Source organism: Urocampus carinirostris, chromosome 11 (assembly GCF_059441175.1).
Source record: "Urocampus carinirostris isolate Australia breed hairy pipefish chromosome 11, RoL_Ucar_1.0, whole genome shotgun sequence".
Taxonomy (NCBI): Eukaryota; Metazoa; Chordata; class Actinopteri; order Syngnathiformes; family Syngnathidae; genus Urocampus; species Urocampus carinirostris.
Window position 1 is genome coordinate 21106982 of NC_142359.1, and position 20286 is coordinate 21127267.

Sequence of the window (20286 nt, forward strand, 5' to 3'; positions counted from 1 at the left end):
CCGCATCCGACTGAGACAGTATAGGACGAATTTGAGCAATGTTACGAAGATGGAAGAAAGCGGTTCTAGTAATTTTCTTCACATGTGTTTGAAAGAACAGATCGGGGTCAAATATGACACCTAAATTTTTAACTGAGTCACTCTGTGTGATGTGACATGTGTCAATGTTCACAGCAGTTTTTGAGAATAAGTCGCGGCATTTAGATGGACCAATAACTAACCTTTCGGTCTTTTCAGAGTTAAGACGCAAGAAATTGAGTGACATCCACTCTTTTATCTCAGTGAGGCAGGCCTCCATATTTCCACAATTTAGTGTGGCAGATTCCTCCAACGGAAGATATACTGGACTGTCTCAGAAAATTAGAATATTGTGATAAAGTTCTTTATTTTCTGTAATGCAATTAAAAAAACAAAAATGTCATACATTCTGGATTCATTACACATCAACTGAACTATTTCAAGCCTTTTATTATTTAAATATTGCTGAATTTAGCTTACAGCTTAAGAAAACTCAAAAATCCTATCTCAAAATATTAGAATATCATGAAAAAGTATACAAGTAGGCTATTCAACTAATCAACTGAATCATCTAATTAACTCGAAACACCTTGCGAGGGTTTCCTGAGCCTTAAAAACACTCAGCTTGGTTCAGTAAACTAAATCACAAGTATGGGGAAGACTGCTGATCTGTCTGCTGTCCAGAGGACCATCATTGATACCCTCCATCAGGAGGGTAAGACACAAAAAGAAATTTCTCAAAGAGCAGGCTGTTCACAGAGTGTAGTTTCAAAGCATATCCACAAAAAGTCTGTCGGAAGGGAAAAATGTGGCCGGAAACGCTGCACAACCAAGAGAGATGACCGGAGCCTTAACAAAATTGTGAAGAAGAGCCGCTTCCAGAATTTGGGGGAGCTTCAAAGACAGTGGGCTGAAGCTGGACTCCAGGTATCAAAAGCCACAGTTCACAGACGTGTCCGGGAAATGGGCTACAATAGCCGTATTCCCATGGTCATGCCACTTCTGAACTCAAGACAACGGAAGAAGCGTCTGACTTGGGCTATGGAGAAGAAGCATTGGACAGTTGCAGAGTGGTCCAAAGTCCTCTTTTCAGACGAAAGCAAGTTTTGCATTTCATTTGGAAGTCAAGGCGCCAGAGTCTGGAGAAAGGCTGGAGAGGAGCAAAATCCAAGTTGCTTGAAATCCAGTGTGAAGTTCCCACAGTCAGCAATGGTTTGGGGAGCCATGTCAGCTGCTGGTGTTGGTCCACTGTGTTTCATCAAGTCCAGAGTAAATGCAACTGTGTACCAAGAGATTTTAGAGCACTACATGCTTCCATCTGCTGAAAAGCTCTATGGAGATGAGGATTTCATTTTCCAGCATAATCTGGCACCTGCCCACAGTGCCAAAACCACCAGTAACTGGTGCACTGACCATGGCATCACTGTCCTTGATTGGCCTGCTAATTCCCCTGACCTGAACCCCATTGAGAATTTGTGGGGTATAGTTAAGAAGAAGATGAAAGACACCAGACCTACAAATGCAAATGAGCTGAAGGCCGCTATCGAAGCACCCTGGGCATCAATAACACCTCAGCAATGCCACAGGCTGATTGCCTCCATGCCACGCCGGATTTATGCAGTAATCCGTGCAAAAGGATTCCCAACCAAGTACTGAGTGCATCAATGAACATTTTCAAATGTTTGATTTAGTTTTGCTGTTATAAAATTATTTTTTTACTTGGTCTGAGGAAGTATTCTAATATTTTGAGATAGGATTTTTGAGTTTTTTTCAGCTGTAAGCCAAAATCAGCAATATTCAAATAATAAAAGGCTTGAAATAGTTCAGTTGATGTGTAATGAATCCAGAATGTATGACATTTTTGTTTTTTTAATTGCATTACAGAAAATAAAGAACTTTATCACAATATTCTAATTTTCTGAGACAGTCCAGTAGTTCAGTGCCATGATAGTACTTTATTCAATATTCCCAACATACTCACAATACTCGAACAATTTCAGAAGTAAATCAAGTCCTCGAATTATTCATCAGAATTGAACAGAATTAAAAAACACAACATTTTATGTATCATATGCATTTTTGATAGATTCCTGGAGTTTCCCTTAATCCTTGTGGAACGGCAACAAGCGAATGCAATTTGGTCAATTATTGCGGCATTCACCAATGACAACAACCCAAAAAGACAAGTCTGCGTTCAATCTGACATTATTTTTTACAGTATGGTTGCTCTGGCCATATAGGGCTCACATTTAACACAAAGCGGCCCTCATATGCGTTTTTTTGGCACAGTAATAAATATGTACTTGGAGTTAAACAGAAAAAATCACAGCTAAAAATGGCAAGAAGTGTGTTGGGGCATGTCACAGGTGGCGTTCAGCAGTCAAAGCATCAACACCAAATTCCCCACGTGGTTGGCGCCTGTGTGCGCCAGGTTTAAAACTTAAGAATTGGATGTGAATTAGTTAATTTAAATGGCTGTTTAAACCTGTTTGTTAGGATCCGGCATGCCACCTTATCCCAGAGGGCACCAATCTGGTATGGACCAAGAGACACATGAGCCCAATCTTGACACACTTGTCCTTAATTATCCTAGCCCTTTATAATGACTGTTGGACATCACACGGCGTCGGGTTATTGCATCCCCATTTCCGGTTAGGTCTTTCAGGTTTGGATAATGTCAGATTTGATTTAGTTTGGTCAAGTTATTCATTTTGTGATCCTTGTTTGTTTCTTAGGGGCCGGTCACACAGCCGTTTGCGGCTGAATCACGGCTAAAATTTTGCGGGTTTTTTTTTGCCCGTGGTTGCCCGCGATGGAAAATGCGCAAAATTGGCCAACCCGCTGTTCATCGGTGGTATGCCCGCAAAACAGACGCCGGCGACTGTTCCGCTTCCTCATCGCGTCATTTCTGCGTCATTTTCTCGTGTGGACCACGGGTATAAAAGCTCCCGAGCCGGTGTTGTGCCCAAATCTGACTCCTACGCAACACTACCCACCCCCCGACCCCCTCGCGTGAACGCGCATTCTGCTGCGATCGCTTTTGACTTTTTCATCCGCGTTAACAAACGCATTTTGTAGAATACGATCGCACTTTATTGTTTAAATAAACGCGTTATATAGACTAGGATTTCCCAATTGTTATAATTAGCTCGCTTTATTGTTTTAATAAGCGTTTTATATAGAATACGATCGCTTTTGTTGGAAGCGCAGCAGAATGCGCGTTCACGCGAGGGGGGGAGGATTTACCGTTCGATTACGTTCACAACAAAAACAAAGACGGAATGGTTTAAGTTGTATTACATTCCCAACAAATGCAAGATGAAGTGGTTTTGGTTATATGTTCGCCATTACATTCCCTAAAAGTGAGATCAAACGAGGTAAAAGTGGTTGTAGTAGCGAGGGGATGCAAATCTCGGCAGGGATGCATTTCTCGGATAACACCGGGCTGTAGAAATCATAACCGCTCAAGACACAGTCCCTTGAAGATCAAGATTTCAAGCTATGGCATCATTTTTATTTTATTATCTTGAAAAGAAATGTCAAGAAATAAAATTGGATTAAGACGAGGTCACTACACTGACGGGGATCCATGTTCACCCCCTTGACGTCTCGAGCACAACTGACGTGTGCTCGGCAAATCGCGCTGTATATACGCGGAGAAAGGCGTTTGACCATCACACGCGTAACACGCTAATTTCACGTAATAACACCGCGATACAGGCGCAGAACATGCTATTACCATGCTCCACCCACGATTACCCGCTGAAATTTCCCGTCCTACCCATGTGTAACCACGCCCTGGCCGCGGCCAGAGCACGTCGTTCCGCGTCATTTCCGCGTCATTACCTCGTGTTGACCACGTGTGCGGCACGCGGTTTAACACGTGCTCAAACTTTTAAACAGCTCAAAATTTTTTCGCGCGGCCAACCGCGTGTGAATTTCCGACCGCGAGTAAAGCACTGCTGTAGCGTCTGCTTCACGGCCAGGAATTTCTGGCCGTGGTTCAGCCTCGATACGCTCGTGAAAGGCTGTGTACTCGCGCTCTGAAGAATTGAGCAGCGCAAAACTTTTTCGCGCTGCCACCCGCGCGCGAATTTCCGACCGCGTGTTAAGCACTGCTGTATCTCGTCTGTATGGCGATCTCAAAGTGTCCAATAGCGTCCGCCTCACAGGCAGAAATTTCTGGCCGTGATTCAGCCGCAAATGTCTGTGTGACCGGCCCCTTACTCTGTTTCCTTGCATTTCCATTTCCGGTTTGGTCTTTGTTTCTGGTTTCGATCTAGTCACGTTTGTATTATTATTTTTGACGTTATTTGTTTTGTGACCCCTTATTTGTTTTTTTTTTCGTTCCTGATTTTGTTATTAAAGACGGTCCTTATTTTGAATTGCTTCAGTTCCTGCTTCCCTACACTTGGGTCTGCCTGCAAAATGTAACACTGTGGTTTGAAATCCAGTGTCCTGTACAAAGACAAAATTAAGATTTGTTCTCAAATTTCAGTATGTGGCTTTTGAAGGTACTCTCTCCTTTTGGAATTAGCACAACAAGTGTACACAGGAAGTTCTCCCTGCAGATGCTCCCTTGTTCTTTGGCTAATCTGGTTAACATCCCAAACAACAGAAAGATACAGATCAAATTGAATTGATGAAGTCAGAGAAATGACTATTCGGGCCCACCCTTGTAATAAGGGGGTCAGTGCCTTTTGCCGCTCTCTGGTCGCACACAAAAGGTGTTAACGCCTCTCAGGCATGCTGCTCACTTTCACCTGTCACTCAGCTTCGGTCATGCGCCGCCTGCAGACGAAAGCTCAGGTGTGCAGCGGACCACGGCTGGGCCCTTAGGGCGGCTGAGATGAACAGACTGCTTTCTGTATCGCGGTTTACTTTTCGCATTTTCTCTACATCGCAGCTTTTCATCGTGTTCCGCATTCTGATTGGCTAGACAGTCACCCCGCTGTCGTACACGTACCCAAAACATATTTGCAAACCTACATTACATACGCGCAAATCTTCTTAAATGTCGAGTTTCTTCAAGAACCATTGTCAACTAAACACTCTGGACTCACAAAAGCACAAAAAGGCGGATGAAGATGCTTTCTATCGCCAACAAAATTGGACTTCTCCATAAGCCATTTGTATTTATTTCTCGGCCATTTTAGTATGTTGACTGTGCAAAAGATTGAGGAGAATAGTGCACTCATCAATCCAAGGGTGGGGACATACCACATACTTTTTAAGTGATCACAAAATATTGGCGGCGACAAAACGATGATTCCTCCATAATGGTGGGGACACGTCCCCTTTATCCATGCCAAAACCATGCCCTTGCATCTGTCTTTAGCTTAAAATGTACATTGTTGTTGTGGTCTCTCTTGGGCACCCCGAGTAGTTAAGTGACCTTTAGCTGGTAGTGTTGATGGATCCTTGAAAGAAACGAAAGTACTGACAACTGAGAATGAAAAACAAAGCACACATTCTGTTTTTGTCCAGGTATCGATGCACAGCTCAATCTTCACCCGTTGTGTAAATCAAATTTCCTTTGTTGTGTTTGTTCAGCTTTTCGTGAGCAAATTGCTTCCGCTTCCTGTAACACTAAAGACTCAGTGACAGATTATCATAATAGAAACCCAATGACTGATTGAAGAAAGGAAACTTCCTAAGGGAAAAGTCCACTAGGGGACGACAGTTATCCATTGCTGGTGTACATTTGTACCTAAACCGCTCCCCTCCCCAAAAACCACCCTGTTGCCTTGGTAACGCCCAAGCAAGCAGGTGATGCATTGACAGCGAGCAGATGGTTTTCAGCCGAGGTGAGCTCTGCAACCAGGCCCACAATACGGCCATCTTCATCATAAAGTCCGCCCCAACTCTTCGTCAAAGTATCAACACTCCACTTGATATTTGCTCACTGCGCGCTTTGTGCCAGGCCTCATTCAAAAGCCCCCAAAGTACTTTTTGTGCAGCTGTAAAGAGCGTGACTGGTTATTTAAAGGGGCCGCTGCTGATGAATGAAAAGTGTTGCATTCAGGGGCCTACTGTACATTGCGGCGCTGAGGCGAACAGATAAAGTCAAGATTAACAATCAGGCTCTCTTGCAGGTGTTTTAGGCCTCTTGCTCAAGAGAAAAAAAAGAAAAAGTGGTTCTTTTAGTGCCCTCAACCCACACATGCACTCACTACTTCTTCTCTTTCTCAACACAAACTCCTGAATAATCCGGCAGCTAGGCGCTGTGCAGTGGTACAGGTTTACTATTACGAAGATTAGCAACATGCTGTGGGATCAAGCAGAGTTTTCTTCCCCTGTGTTTGGTTTGCTTTCAGCAAGTGACTTGGGGCCCCAGGTTGTTTGCTGAAGTTCTGACCTCGCCAACTTATATTTTATCTAATCGTGAGAATCATGAAAAGTCGACTACTTACGACTTAGTAATCTTATTCAAGCGCATAGTATGTACACAACCAGGGAAAAACATTGATAGGGAGCTTTTAATAAGTATTGATGGACAAAATATAATTAACGTCACATGATTCAGATATTTTAAGGTCATCAGAGAGGGCCTTGCAGGCCCTCGTGGCCCACCACTGGTCCCAACGCTATCCACAAGCCGCAGATACTTAAAGCATCCACACCTGGAAAGAAACAACAGAGATGGTGATGGAGGGGTGGTGGGATTGATGGTGGGTTCCCTTTTGAGGGAGGGGCTGGGCGGTATTCACGGCCGACTATGATAAAGACGCGCAGCGAGGAGCCATTCAAGAGCCCTGCGGCTATAATGGAGTCACTAATAGGTAGCCATTCAGCAGAGAACGTGTTTTCTGGAGGAGGACATAAAAGTTTTTGGGTGGGAGGGGGTTTTGTGAAAAACACTTTGTCTGCTGCATGTATGAAATGTATGCAGCACTTCCCCAAACTCCCTCCCCTATGCTTGTCTCTCTTTTTTCCCTTCTTCTTTTTTTTGCTGTCTTTTATTTATAAGCGCTGAATAGGCAACACGCATAGTTTGGAGTTGTCCTTTTATCCTAACTTGAAAATAAAATGAATGGTCTCTTTTTGAGTTTGTTGAGTCCCCCCAAATCAAGCCAAGCGCCCCACCCATCTTTTCCCCCTAACAAAAGAACTACTTCTTCTTTTCTGTTTTTCACTTCCTGGAGATGTAATGGTCCGATACTTTTGTTCACAAAGAAAGTCTGAAAATCATTCTTTTACCCACATGAGCAGAAAAAAACAAAACAGTAGTTGCATAAAAATGGATTGGTGTCATTGTAGGATTATAATAGTTTCTGTAATAACCTATGTTCCTCAAGCAACACAAGTTCTTGTTTGTATTTTTCCAACATGTAGTCTAACAATGTATAAATATTAAAAATGTTTGTTTTAAAGTGCCTTATGAGGCTATTTGACTCCACCCGGGGGAGTAAAAGCCCACATTAAACCCCAACCCCACATTTGCATATTACCCTATTTTCATTACAGTGTGTATTTTTCGTAACACTATTTAAATGCTCTTTATTAACACGTTATATTGGGTATTTTTGTATTCTATATCTTTTATTTTATTTTTTTAACACAAGGATACTGCTGGAAGTGTGAATTTCCCTACGGGGATGAGTAAAGTATCTATCTATCTATCTATCTATCTATCTATCTATCTATCTATCTATCTATCTATCTATCTATCTATCTATCTATCTATCTATCTATCTATCTATCTATCTATCTATCTATCTATCTATCTATCTATCTATCTATCTATCTATCTATCTATCTATCTATCTATCTATCTATCTATCTATCTATCTATCTATCTATCTATCTATCTATCTATCTATCTATCTATCTATCTATCTATCTATCTATCTATCTATCTATCTATCTATCTATCTATCTATCTATCTATCTATCTATCTATCTATCTATCTATCTATCTATCTATCTATCTATCGAATTTAGCTTATTTTGTGTCTTTAACAATATAAACAATACATTTTTTTCTCCTTGCCTTTTCCTCTTCTTTTATGTTTTTACTGCTTTTCTCTTGTTCCTTTTTGTTTTTCTTTTCTTTTCTCTTTCTTTTCATAACTTTTCTCTTGCTTTGTTCTTTTTTTTTCTCTCTTTTTCCCTTTTGTTAAAATAATTCCTTTCCTTCCTTTCCTGCCTTTCCTTCCCTCCTGTTTTGTTTGTCTTTTTTGCTTTTTTCCCTCCTTTTGAAGTCATTTTGTCCACATTGCTACATAATAATTGGTAATAAATTGATCAGACACTTTTATTTTCTTCTCTTGTTCCACTTACTACATCTGGGCTGGTGACCGAGTTCTTTTTAGCCACTTACCTATATCCATCCATTATCTGCACCGCTTATCCTCAGTAGGGTCGCGGGGGTGCTAGAGCCCATCCCAACCATCCTCTGGCACTGGGCAGGAGACACCCTGAAGTGGTTGCCAACCAGTCGTAGGGCACACAGGGACAAACAATTCGCTCGCTCATTACCTTACCTACTGGTATATCCATTGTCTCAAATAAATGAAAGCTAGCAAAAAAGATCACTCTCTCTCACAGATTCATTTATGTAACTTGCGCGGCAACATTGACAGAATCACGTAAGTCACATTACGTGGGGACTGATGCAGACACTGTGTGTTTCGGGACGATCTAGTGTAAGATGACTTACATGGTGTAGTATGAATGGAATAGCATGTGTGCTGCCCACACTGCCCTTGTTACTACATGCAGTTTTTCTTCGGGTGGCCAGAGCATGTCTGTGTGTGGGCACTGCCCCCCCATAACCCCATGCCCTACCCTGATGACGCCCCTGCCTCCAAGACAACTTTTTTCTCTTGTGATTGGTCATAAAAAGGTTAAAATTGTTTTTTTGTTGTAGATTTATACATATTGTAATATATTTTCTGTGGTTTTCAGTTTTAAAATGGTTTATAAAATGTAAAGTGGTAATAATATTTTCCTATTTAATCTGTCTTTGTCATGATTATTGATTCGGGGCACCTGCGTCTGCCCCGTTGGCGCCAACAGACCTGGTCGCTGATTGGCTGTTACCAGCGTCAGACCATCTGTGAACCTATGCTTTTAGCTGGGCAAGCTCTGTACTATCCGACATTCTCCTGCCCTGTTTTCTCCTACCTGATACCTGTTACTGACCTGTTTCTGGACCCGTTTCTGCCTTGCTCCTCCGTCCCGGCCATCAACCTGTTTTGCCCTGTCCCCTGCCTGATACTTGTTTCCGACCTCTTTTCTTTTTTACTACCCTTGGTTTTCCGTCCCGACCATCGACCTGTTTTCCCTCTGCCTACGATTACCCTCGCTCGACACGGAAGTTCCACTTCCGCGTTCCTGCCATCAGCTACCCATGTCCGACGATCATCGGATAGTGGAAGCAAGCACTGCTCTCTCTTTATCAATAAAACTGATTAAAACGAACGCTATTGGGTCTTGTCTCCGTTTCTGGCTTTTGACAGTCTTTTTCCTTTTTAAATTTTTTTGATTTATTTTGTTTCCTTTTTTTCCATTTTTTTATTTTTTTTCTCCCTTTTAAGTCATTCCGTGCATAATTATGGATAATAGTTAGTAATGTAGGGAATAAAGCGACTAAAACAACCTAAAGAGCCGTTTGAGACAAGCAAAAAAAAACACAGTTTTCTAAAAATGGTCGGAATTCCCATTTCTCCAAGTAAACTCCGTTCAAAGATGACAACTTAGTGTTTCATATTTGCTCAGAAATTGTCAAATTCTACTTAATTTTAAAGTAAAAAAAACTTACTTTTCCTCGTAACTAGTACCTTTTTACTATATAGTAATTCATGTGCTAACTCAGTAACTTTTCGGATTACATAGTGAGTAACTCTAACTAGTTCCTTTTTTTACAGTGACGTGCCCAAGACTGTAAGTGTTTAAATTTAAACAAGAAAACCTCCATTTTGATTTTGAAAATAAAAGTTGTGTGAACATAGAACTGTAACAATTAAAAGGAAACGACCCTAAATTCGCTTTCCTACATGAGTTCCATTACTGCCAGTCTTGTCCTGATTGCTGTCACGGCTTTTCGCAACTTTATTCACCATTCCCTTTCCCTAGGGGCCCCCTTTCGTCCTGTGGCACCAGCCGGGGGTCCGGACCTCTTAGATGAGGTGACTAATCCTAAAAAGCTGGAACCATATTGAGAGAGAAAGAGAAATAAATGGTGGCAGCGTGTCAAAGGGCTCAGCTGACAGATTGATGAGATGAGGACATAACGGCGCATCCCGGTAGGGGGGTGGCAGAGGACTCAGAGGGGCTCAGGCCCTTGCCCGCGGGAGTCGCTGCAGGTCAACGCACTCTGATTGTGCGGGCAACAAAGGGCAGCGGCTGGTGTGGGATGGCGTGAAATGCTAACGTCAGACTTTCTTATTATTGCCTTTTTTCACTCAAACACAGATATGTTGCTCAAGTTGTTGGATTTGCCGTATACAGACGCTGCCCTACTTACGAACGAGATTGAAGTTGAAATTGTTCGTAAGTTGCTCCAGTGCTATATTTTGTATGGAATGTATGTTTAAGCTTTATATAAGTATGTTTAAGGCTTGTATAAGTAACTTGTATTGTTTTTTACTAAAAAATAAACATTTAATAAAATAATATCCTCTGTAAAGATAAATAAAATGAGGATTAACTTACTTTTAGAAAATTGGCTTCAAGAGGTCCTTCACCACGGTAGAGATTAAACACAAAAAAAGCAATCCAAGCATTTTCTCAACCGCATCAAGCTTTCTTATTCCACTTTCATTTCAAAATAAACGGCTCGCCTCTTCTTTACACTTTACACAAACCATATCCAATGGATGCAAGAGACATTAAGATAAGATAATCCTTTATTTGTCCCACAATGGAGAAATTTGTTTTGTTACAGCATTAAGACAGTGAATAATGAATAAGAGCTAGAATATGAACAGTATAAACAAGTATTTTGAAATATAAAAAAATAAAAAGGAATGTGAAAATATGTCATGAACATTAAAAATGTTCTGGAGATACAGTATAGTATGTTTACGCACAAACTAGGAAGAGGACGCGGATTTCTTCTTCGGGGTGGATGCTGGGTGAGCTCTCACAGAGCCATCACACGCCTGTAGCGGCGGAAAGAAACACTACAGTGCTGTCCTGTACTTGGAAAAAGGTGCACAATGCAACATCTAACTTACAGCAATCTCCGGATATTTTTCGACATCCCGAATTTTTTTTCGTTTCTAACATTTTGCGTAAGTCGGATGTTCGTTAGTAGGGGAGCGTCTGTATAAGTATGTGTCAGGAGGACCAGAACAGAGCAGGAGACCCCAGAGCGTTCGTACAATTCTTTTATTTGGGGAAGTGTAAAGGGTTAGCGGGAGACGCGATGACCGTCGAACGTCAGCAGCAACACAGTGAAGACAACTTCGGAACACGTAGCCAATCGTAGCGTGGGACGGAAGCAGGTCGAGTTTACCGGGACTGGAGAGAAGATCGTAGCGTGGGACGGAAGCAGGTCGAATCGGAGGCAGGCAGAATCAGGTAAACAGGTCAAGAAGGCACAGGTAATCGGGAGAGTCATACGGGGTACAGAAGTAATCCTCAGACGAAGAGGTCTCGGCGTAGCGTGCTTAAAAAGGGAACATAAACCAATCAGGAAGCGCATTCCAGCGCGCCAGATGATTACCCTAGGTGGCTCCACTTAGGTAATCATGACAGTATGTCATTGCACATTACAGGGTGTCCTGAAAACATGTACAAACAAAGAAAGGGCAGCGGTGGCGTAAAACTCAATCGCCCATTCACACCTAGGGACAATTTTTACAAGCCAATTAAGCTGACATGCATGTTTTCGAATGTGGGAGAAAACTGGAGTGCTCGGTGGAAACCCACGCAAGCATGGGGAGAACATGCAAACTCTGCACAGGAAAGCTGGTAGTTGGATTGTATCCCATGACCTCAGAACTGTGCCGCGTTAACCACTCAGCCGCCGTGCCGCCCCCCTATCGTAATTATTATTATTATTATTATTATTATCATCAATATCATAATCATTATCAGTGATGGTAGTTTGGACTTAATTTTGGAGATATTTGCAAAATTAAATTCTCATTTTAGATACACTACGCTAACGTGTTAAATGAAGTTTCGTAAAAAGACAGTGTGCATTATCCGGCAAATAGATATTGCTGTATTGTATAGTGCAGCCGAAAATGAGTGCTTTTTAAGATTTTCCGGTAGATAGTAGACAGTTATATCAACTCCCTCTTGGTGAGGCTCATGTTATGTTAAATGAAGCTAATTTTTTACCGATGAGTATTTTGATTAAAACTTGCATGTTTGAATGGTAGCTCATGTATTTTTGCTTATTTTCTAAATATAGATATTTTTTTTTACAAGGTGCAGAATAATGTACACTGTCATTTTAAAGGAGGAAAGATAAGTTGTTCAGAAATGAAGTGAGATCAAGCGTTATTCGTATGCGTGTAGAAGCGGAGGGGCTCAAGCGGGGATGTTTGGTGCAGTTGCGGTGGCAACGGGCCCCTCGCTGGTCCACAAACTCAGTTAATATGACACCAATGCGGCATTTAACTGGATTTTGCTGCTTTGCACGTCACAAAATGAAGAAGCCCCACTTTGAGTTGCACTCTATATAATAAGCTTTACACACACACAAACACACACACTCACACTCACAGACGCCACTGAGCTCTGATTTGTGTGCTTGATAGGCTTTCTTGTTGGCACACAGCTCTCCACTATATGACCCTAATGTAATTAAGAGCAGGGACATTTGTGCAATTGTAGGCCAGACACAACCTGACCCTATCTTTGTCTCATCACCTCTCACCTCTGGCATGAAAAAGCTTGTTATAGTCACCTCATTATACTCCTTGCCATGTCGTAATACAGGTTAGGTGTTGTCCACAATTGCAAAAAAAGTTTTAGAGCTGAGTTACTCAAATAAGAGACGAATATCTTAACCTCATCAAATTGTGTGTGTTGTATTTCTCCTTTCTGAAACATGGTTAATGTGATAAAACAGTTCAAATGAGAACAGAAGAGGAGCCTTAAAGGAAAAAGGCCACGTTAACAACTTGAAAACAAAAATGACACTAGTCGTTATGTCAATAGATGGCACGTCACATTATGGAGGCTTAAGTCTATGGATTAGTAGACACTGAAAATAAGGAGAGAAGACGTCAATGGATTTTGAACTTGCATGGAGAACAGGAGAAAGCCCTAACCTTGAAAAAGAAATACCAACCTGTTCTAAAGGCTTGAGCCGCGTCTTTGTATTAAATGTCAAAATGTTAACGCATCACTATAGTCGTAATTTTGTAAACCTGCAACCACATAACTCACAATGTCATTTGAAGATGTGTCTATGACAGTTTATGCTGTCTGTGACAGTATCTCCTGCTAGCTATTTGTCGCGTTTCCACGATGACAAAAGTCTCTCAATTTCATTTTGTATAGTGGTTAACAATTTTGAAAGAAAAGAACAGTTATGCCCCTATCTGGTTTTGTAGCCTTGATGACAATCTTCTGTCTCAATGTTGATTAAATAATAGTTGTTGGGCAGTTCGTTGGACGAGTGGATAGAGCATCCGCGGCACAGTTCTGGGGTCATGGGATAAAATCCAGTGACCAGCCTTTCTGTGCGGAGTTTGCATATTCTCCCCGTACTCGCGTGGGTTTTCTCCACGCACTCGGGTTTTCTCCCACATTCCAAAAAACATGCATTTCAGGTTAATTGGTCTGTCCAAGGCGGCGCGGCAGATGAGTGGTTAGCACTTTGGCGGCACAGGTTCTGAGGTCATGGGATCAAATCCAGATACCAGCCTTCCTGTGCGGGGTTTGCATGTTCTCCCTGTGCTTGTGTGGATTTTCTCCGGGCACACGGGTTTCTTCCCACATTCCAAAAACATGCACTTCAGGTTAATTGGTCTGTCCAAGGCGGCAAGGCGGATGTGTGGTTAGCACTTTGGCGGCACAGGTTCTGAGGTTATGGGATCAAATCCAGCTACCAGCCTTCTTGGATGTTCTCCCCGTGCTTGCGTGGGTTTCCTCCAGGCATTCAGGCTTCCTTCCACATTCCAAAAAAATGCTTGCCAGGTTAACTAGCTGGTAAAAATTGTCCCTAGGTGTGAATGGGCGAGTGAGTTGTCCTTCTGCGATTGGCAGGCAACCAGTTCAGGGTGTCCATTTCCCACTGCCTGAGGACAGCTGAGATGGGCACCCTGCTGAGGATGAGCGGTGCAGTATTGATCGACACTAACATGTTTTTACTTGGATCGAATCAATACCAAAATTCATAGTCTTACCCACCACAACTGGAACTTCTTGTAGATTGGATTTTCTCTCATATGTCGAGCAAGATTTTTGTTACAAATACATTTCATATCTTAAAATTTCTCGTGTCTCGTTCAACTTGTATATAGAGGTATGAGTTTAGTTTGTGGGTTCGAATGTGCACTTAGTTATGGACAACATGAGTTTGGTGGCTTCCAGAAACCCGTCCTTCAAACGTCTCTGGGGCAAGCTTGGTACCCGTGGTTCTCAGGGTGAGTAGTCAAATATTTTTTTGCAATCTTTGTTCAAGATTGTTCTTATTGTAGCTTCAATTCAAAGACTTCTAAGTCACAAGTTGCCAACATGCAACCTTTGCTGATCTTTTTGCTGTTGTCTGGCTGAATGCAACCTCATGCTGGGCGAAAAGCCGATCGCTCAGATTGTAGCCAGCCGCCTGTGCACCTCCGTGACACTAATGAATGTTAAGTAGGTTATCTACTGGCGCGCCACCGGTCCAGCTCTTTGTCAGCGTGGCTTTTGTGGCGACGCCTGGGCCAATAGTCGGTGTATTGATCCCCGGCTGGCGGATTTTGAAGCGTAAAAGGATCTCTGTTGCACCAGTAGGGGACTTTGGTGACTCCCGGAACTCATTTCAGGGTCACAGAGTCCTTGCAGCTGTCCTGACCTGGACCAGGACCCCGACCAGCGCGTAGCGCAACACCCGGCCTGAGTTTTTTTTTTGTTTATTCACCTAGTATGGTCAGATGCTCTTGCTTGGGCAGAATTGTGGCAAACTTCCTGTATGCTGATTAGGTTGGCCTTATCTTTTTGTTACATTCAGCCTGAAGTGTGCTTTTAGGGTCAAGCAAAATGACACAAATTCAACAATAAAATGCAAAGTGGATCTGGAAATGAATGGCATCCCCTGACTTCTCTGCAAGTCTAAAAATATCTGAATCATGTGACAGTAATTATATTCTGTCCATGAATACTTATTAGATTGTTTAGAAATGTTTTTGTATAACACAATCATATTTAAGCCATTACTTGTCACTAAGATAATAAAAAAACTAGACAGAGTCCTTCACAATCACCTCTGCAGGCCTTGAGGCAATAAAAGGTTATAAAAAAGCTGGTGGTGTCCAACTTTTTTTTAAGCTCACAGCTAGTTTTTGTCACTAATTTGCGCAAACTGCATCCGGTTTGATATGCATTTCTAAAATAAAAAACGGTTATTACTATCTTGTTAATATGTTATTACCAGGTTATTTTTGCAACTAGGGTTAAATTCTCAGTTAACCACTAAAAAATCATTGTAGTACAAAATAATAATGACCCAGCACTGGTAAACTACTTTTGGTCAGGTCTGGAGGCACCTCAGCTGTCCTTAAATTGGATCGAATTCAATCGCGGGCACCACGTTGAAAACCCTGGTTTGGCGTATCATATGCTAACGGTCCTTGGGAAACGTCACTGGTTTCACAAACTAGGATTAGCTAGGGGGCAGTAACGGAAGTATCACAGGAGAAAAGTGAAGAGGAAATCCCCATGTCCACTGCTTCTCTCAAACTGACTTTTTCACACCTAAATCAAATAAAAACATTTGCCAAAATACAACAAGGCTGGCTGGACTTTCAGCGTTAACTTTGATGGCGATAGAAAAGATGGAACTGAAATTCATGGGGAATCTGTGCGACACAGTCGTTGAAGTATTCTTGAGGAAAGAAAGGAGGATGGGTTTTGTGCACAAATAAAATTGATTTTTGAATTGTAAAACATGGTTATATTCCTAAATGTTATCGCAATTCCATGAGGTTATTATTGATATGTTTTCTCTTTCGCAGCTGTAGCGCCAGTCAATGTTTTATAGTTATCAAAAACTGGCTGAAGATAGAGACCGACAATGTTTTGTCATGATTGCTCATTGCACTCACCTGTGCCCGCTCGTTTTTGCCAGCTGCTGCTAGTTGCCTGATTGATTCCCCTCCTATCTATACCCAGTACTCCAGTCACTCGTGGTCAGTCCGTCAGTGAGCCTCTGCATACGCAAGGCAAGCACTTTGACCCTGGCTCCCGTCGGTCCCGTTTTCATCCGTGTCAGGTTTAACCCAACAGATGTACAAAACCTATATACAAAAAAGACAGAGAGAACGTGATATTTGATTTACTTGCAAGGAGTAATATCCATAGTCTACCCTTCGGCAGTCTGCTGGATACTCTGAAATATTCTTATGCTCCTTGTCTATTTATTGTGTTCGGAAGGCCCTAATTTACATAAGGTCTCCTTTGCTAAGGGAAGGGGAGTAACAAAACAAACAGTTGAGACCTGTTTATACGATAACATGTTATCCATAGCAAACAAAAACTAGGTGTGCCTGCGGTCAGAGAGGTCCCTTATCTGGCCGCAAATAAGGTGTTTATCCTGTTTCCTCCTTCTTCAAACACAAGCAAGAAAGGCGCATTGTATGCAAAGAAGCTTGTGCAATAGTAGAATAACATCTTTAGAGTTTAAATCCATCATTTCCCTCCTGTTTATTCACTTTGCACTATTTCTCTTTGTCATCCAATAACTTCTTCTCTCGATTTTCAGTTACAGAATCATGTTATAGTACTCATGTTACACTTAGAGGTTAAACTTTGTCGTCTGATTCACCGTAGTCAAAAACTTCTGAAAAAAGATCTGGAAAATGTAAGGAAGTGGCATTTGCCAGGCCAAAAAGGGCCCGGCGACGACGATCTTGAGGTCTTTGCAAAAAAAAATGGCGTTGTGGAGGAAGTTCTCAAAGAGCTTGAGAAAGACGCGGTCATCCTTCTCCCGGTCCTTCTCCTCTGGGGTCTTTGGGCAAACGCAGCAAGGACCCTTCTTGGCCCCGGACAATTCCGACTTGGTGGGCTTGCTGATCTCCTCCATGTCGCTAAATCCCGTGGCAGGGATCCGGATCGGGATCTTCAGCTCTTTGGAGTAGTAATTGTGCAGGTATAGCTCTCGGTCTTCTGGCTGCCGCTGCCATCTGACGAGGTAGTAAGTTAGGTTGCCGTTGGGAAAAAAAAGGCGGCGACCATTTGACCAGCAGCTTCGTGGATGAATTTGCGTAGGCACGGGGTTCTTTGGGCACGGTCGGCAATGACAGACAAGTTCGAATTCAAATAATGTCACTCTTTGCACCAGGAATGTGCTTGTCCTCCACCCACAGGGTAATGGCCTTGACAAAAATGGCATACTGGGTCCAGGGTTTGAGGTGGTGAATGGCGACTTTGGGGTCCGTATTATTATCCTTCGGAAGATCCACGTCCACCATGTGCCAGCTGTTGGAACCGCAGCCGTCCTGGTCGTCGAATTCGGTGATGTTCTTGAGAAGGGGCCTCCTTGTAGTAGACCATAAAGCTGATAAGGCCTTTGTAATCCCGTGGATGGTAGCGCTCCCACATCAGGCGGATGGCATAGCTGGACGTGCTGTTGGACAAAATCCTGAGGACGTGGCTCACACAACTGGCTCTTTCGCCGTTATTGCGAAAGTCGCCTTCCTGGGGCTTTTCCGTGACGCTGGTTTTCTCCCACATGGTGTGGATCTCAGACATGCAGAGTTTGGTATTGAGGCGGAAGAAGAGGCGTCCCGCACGGATGGTTAGGTTGTGCTGAGTCCAGTCCCAGAGGTTGTGAAGGTGCTGGATGTTGATGTCCAGATTGCCGGCGATGACGGTGCAGTCCTTGAGGGACTGAGCGGCGTTCACCGAGTCGATGACGGAGGTGGAGCAGATTTTGTCGCATAGGCCGTTGCAGGCGCTGCACAGCATCCGATTACTCTCGTTGGTGCGGACCCGGAGGGGCAGTCGGGCATGCACTCGCCCTCGTGGATGACGAAGTGAACGTCGCTGGGCAGGTGAACTTGTGAGCAAAGGTCCATGGTGATGCAGCGCCAGCCCTCGAACTTGAAAGTGCCGGGCGGGCAGTCGGGCACGCAGCGGCCTTCGTGGTAATAATGCAGGCAGGCGGCGCATGCCGTGTCGCTGTTTGCGTGCGTGCAGCTGCCCAGACATTGGCGGTGGCAGCATTCGCCTTTTTCGGTGCATGCGTGCTTGCAACGGCTGGGACACATTAATCGTTGTCCATTCGCAGCAGCTCCACCAGGATGGAAAGTTCTTTTTCCTACCACACTGCAGCACGGTTGTATGCCGCAAACTTCCAGTGAGAGGTTTTGAAGTGACCCTGCAGCGCCCTCCAGAGTTGCAGGGTTGGAGCTCTCAGCAAGGAGTGTCAAATATGGCTTCACCACTGCCGGGTGCAAAAGCATCTCAGCGCCCGTGGGGTTCTTGGAGAAACCTGGGGAACGCCATCCCAGTTGTCTTCCTGAGAGTTCTTTTACTTTTTCTTCTTCTCTTTTGCACATTAAGGTTTTCTTCAAATAACAATAAAAACGTTGCTATAATTGCTACTATCAATTCGCCTACCGCTACCATTCTACCTGTTAGCATTCTACCTGCAGATCTGCAATTCCTCCTAACACTTCCAGAGTTGTGGACAATCTTCACTGGTTTGAGACGACTGCAAACTATAATTGCAGCCCCCTTTGTAGCCAGACTTCCTCTGAAAGTTTTGTTGAGGAATAACAGCTCTCCAGTAGGTACCACAGTGCTATTACAATGACGCAACTAAGAACAATCAAAGTGTATGCTAAAATAGAAACATCGAAACAGTTGTTTTACTCATGCTTAATTACTTTCTTACAGTGTGTCAATTGAGCTCATGTGTTTTTCTGCAATCTTTACTGCTTTTTATCAGGACCCAATCACCTGGTTCAACTAATTGGCTTTCCTATGGAGACATAAAAAGTGTATCATCGTTATCATTACGATCCGCCAGTTGCTTCTGGTGCTGCAACATTTTTCTCATGTAATCAACCAGAGTACTTTCATCATCAGTTTCCCACATATTTTTAAATAATGGTAATTCACCAAATATTACTTCATATGGTGTTAGCACATTTGTACTGGTGATGTTAATATACAGTTTTACTAATTCTAGACATTTAGTCCATGGTCTTTTGGTTTCTTCCATACACTTCCTAAGTCTGTTTTTTTATAGTTCCATTCTTTTATTTCCACTAACCCTGCACTTTATGGGTGATAAGCACAGTGATCTTTTAGGTCTATATGAAATGCCTATTTTAGTTAATTTTTTTGATTTACAAAATGTGAACCATTATCACTATAGATCTTTTCTGGAATCCCATAACATGGAATTATGTCTTGGCATAATGCTTTAGCTACTGTTAGCGCATCTGGGTGTTTTGTAGGAAAAAGCTCTATCGATTTTGAGAATGAACCTATTATCATTAAACATAACTTTTTCCCTTCACTATTGTTAAGTTCTATAAAGTCCATAAAAGGTAATTAATTACAGTTCTCTATCTTTGGAAACTGTCCTCTCTTTGGTCTTAGATTACCCTGAGCATTGTGCTTTGCACATATCAAACATGTTCTACAATTTTTTATTTTATTATTATTATTATTATTATTATTTTTTAATAGGAGTTAAAACCATAGGTTATCAATATCTGGTTTATCAATCCTACTATCCCTCCTGTTGAGACATGTCTTCCCTTGTCTCAATATTTCTGCCCATTTGTATAGATTTTTTGGTAGGATTGGTTTATCTTCTTGTCATTTACAGATTCCATCTTTTAGGTGTGCTCCTTTTCTTTTCCAGAGTTCTTGCTCTGGTTTAGGCGATTGTTGTTGCATTTCTTGTAGTATTTTGTTTTTTTTAAAGGCATTTTCTGTTAGACTTAGAACTGTTATTTCTCGTTGTGCAGCTTGTTTTGCTATTTTATCTGCAAATGCATTGCCCTTTGAAACTGGGTTTGTTTCTGGTGTGTGGGCCACGCATTTACATATAGCTAACTGTTTTGGCAGCTACACTGCTTGTAATAGTTCTGTTAGCAGTTTTGCATGTGTCACTGGTTTTCCTGTTGATGTTATCATACC

General features: G+C 42.5%; 1 pseudogene; it reads right to left on the reverse strand.

The window, feature by feature from the left end:
• Positions 1 to 16931: 16931 nt before the first annotated feature.
• On the reverse strand, positions 16932 to 18984 carry LOC148356754 (insulin-like growth factor 1 receptor pseudogene; annotated as a pseudogene).
• Between the last annotated feature and the right edge of the window lie 1302 nt (positions 18985 to 20286).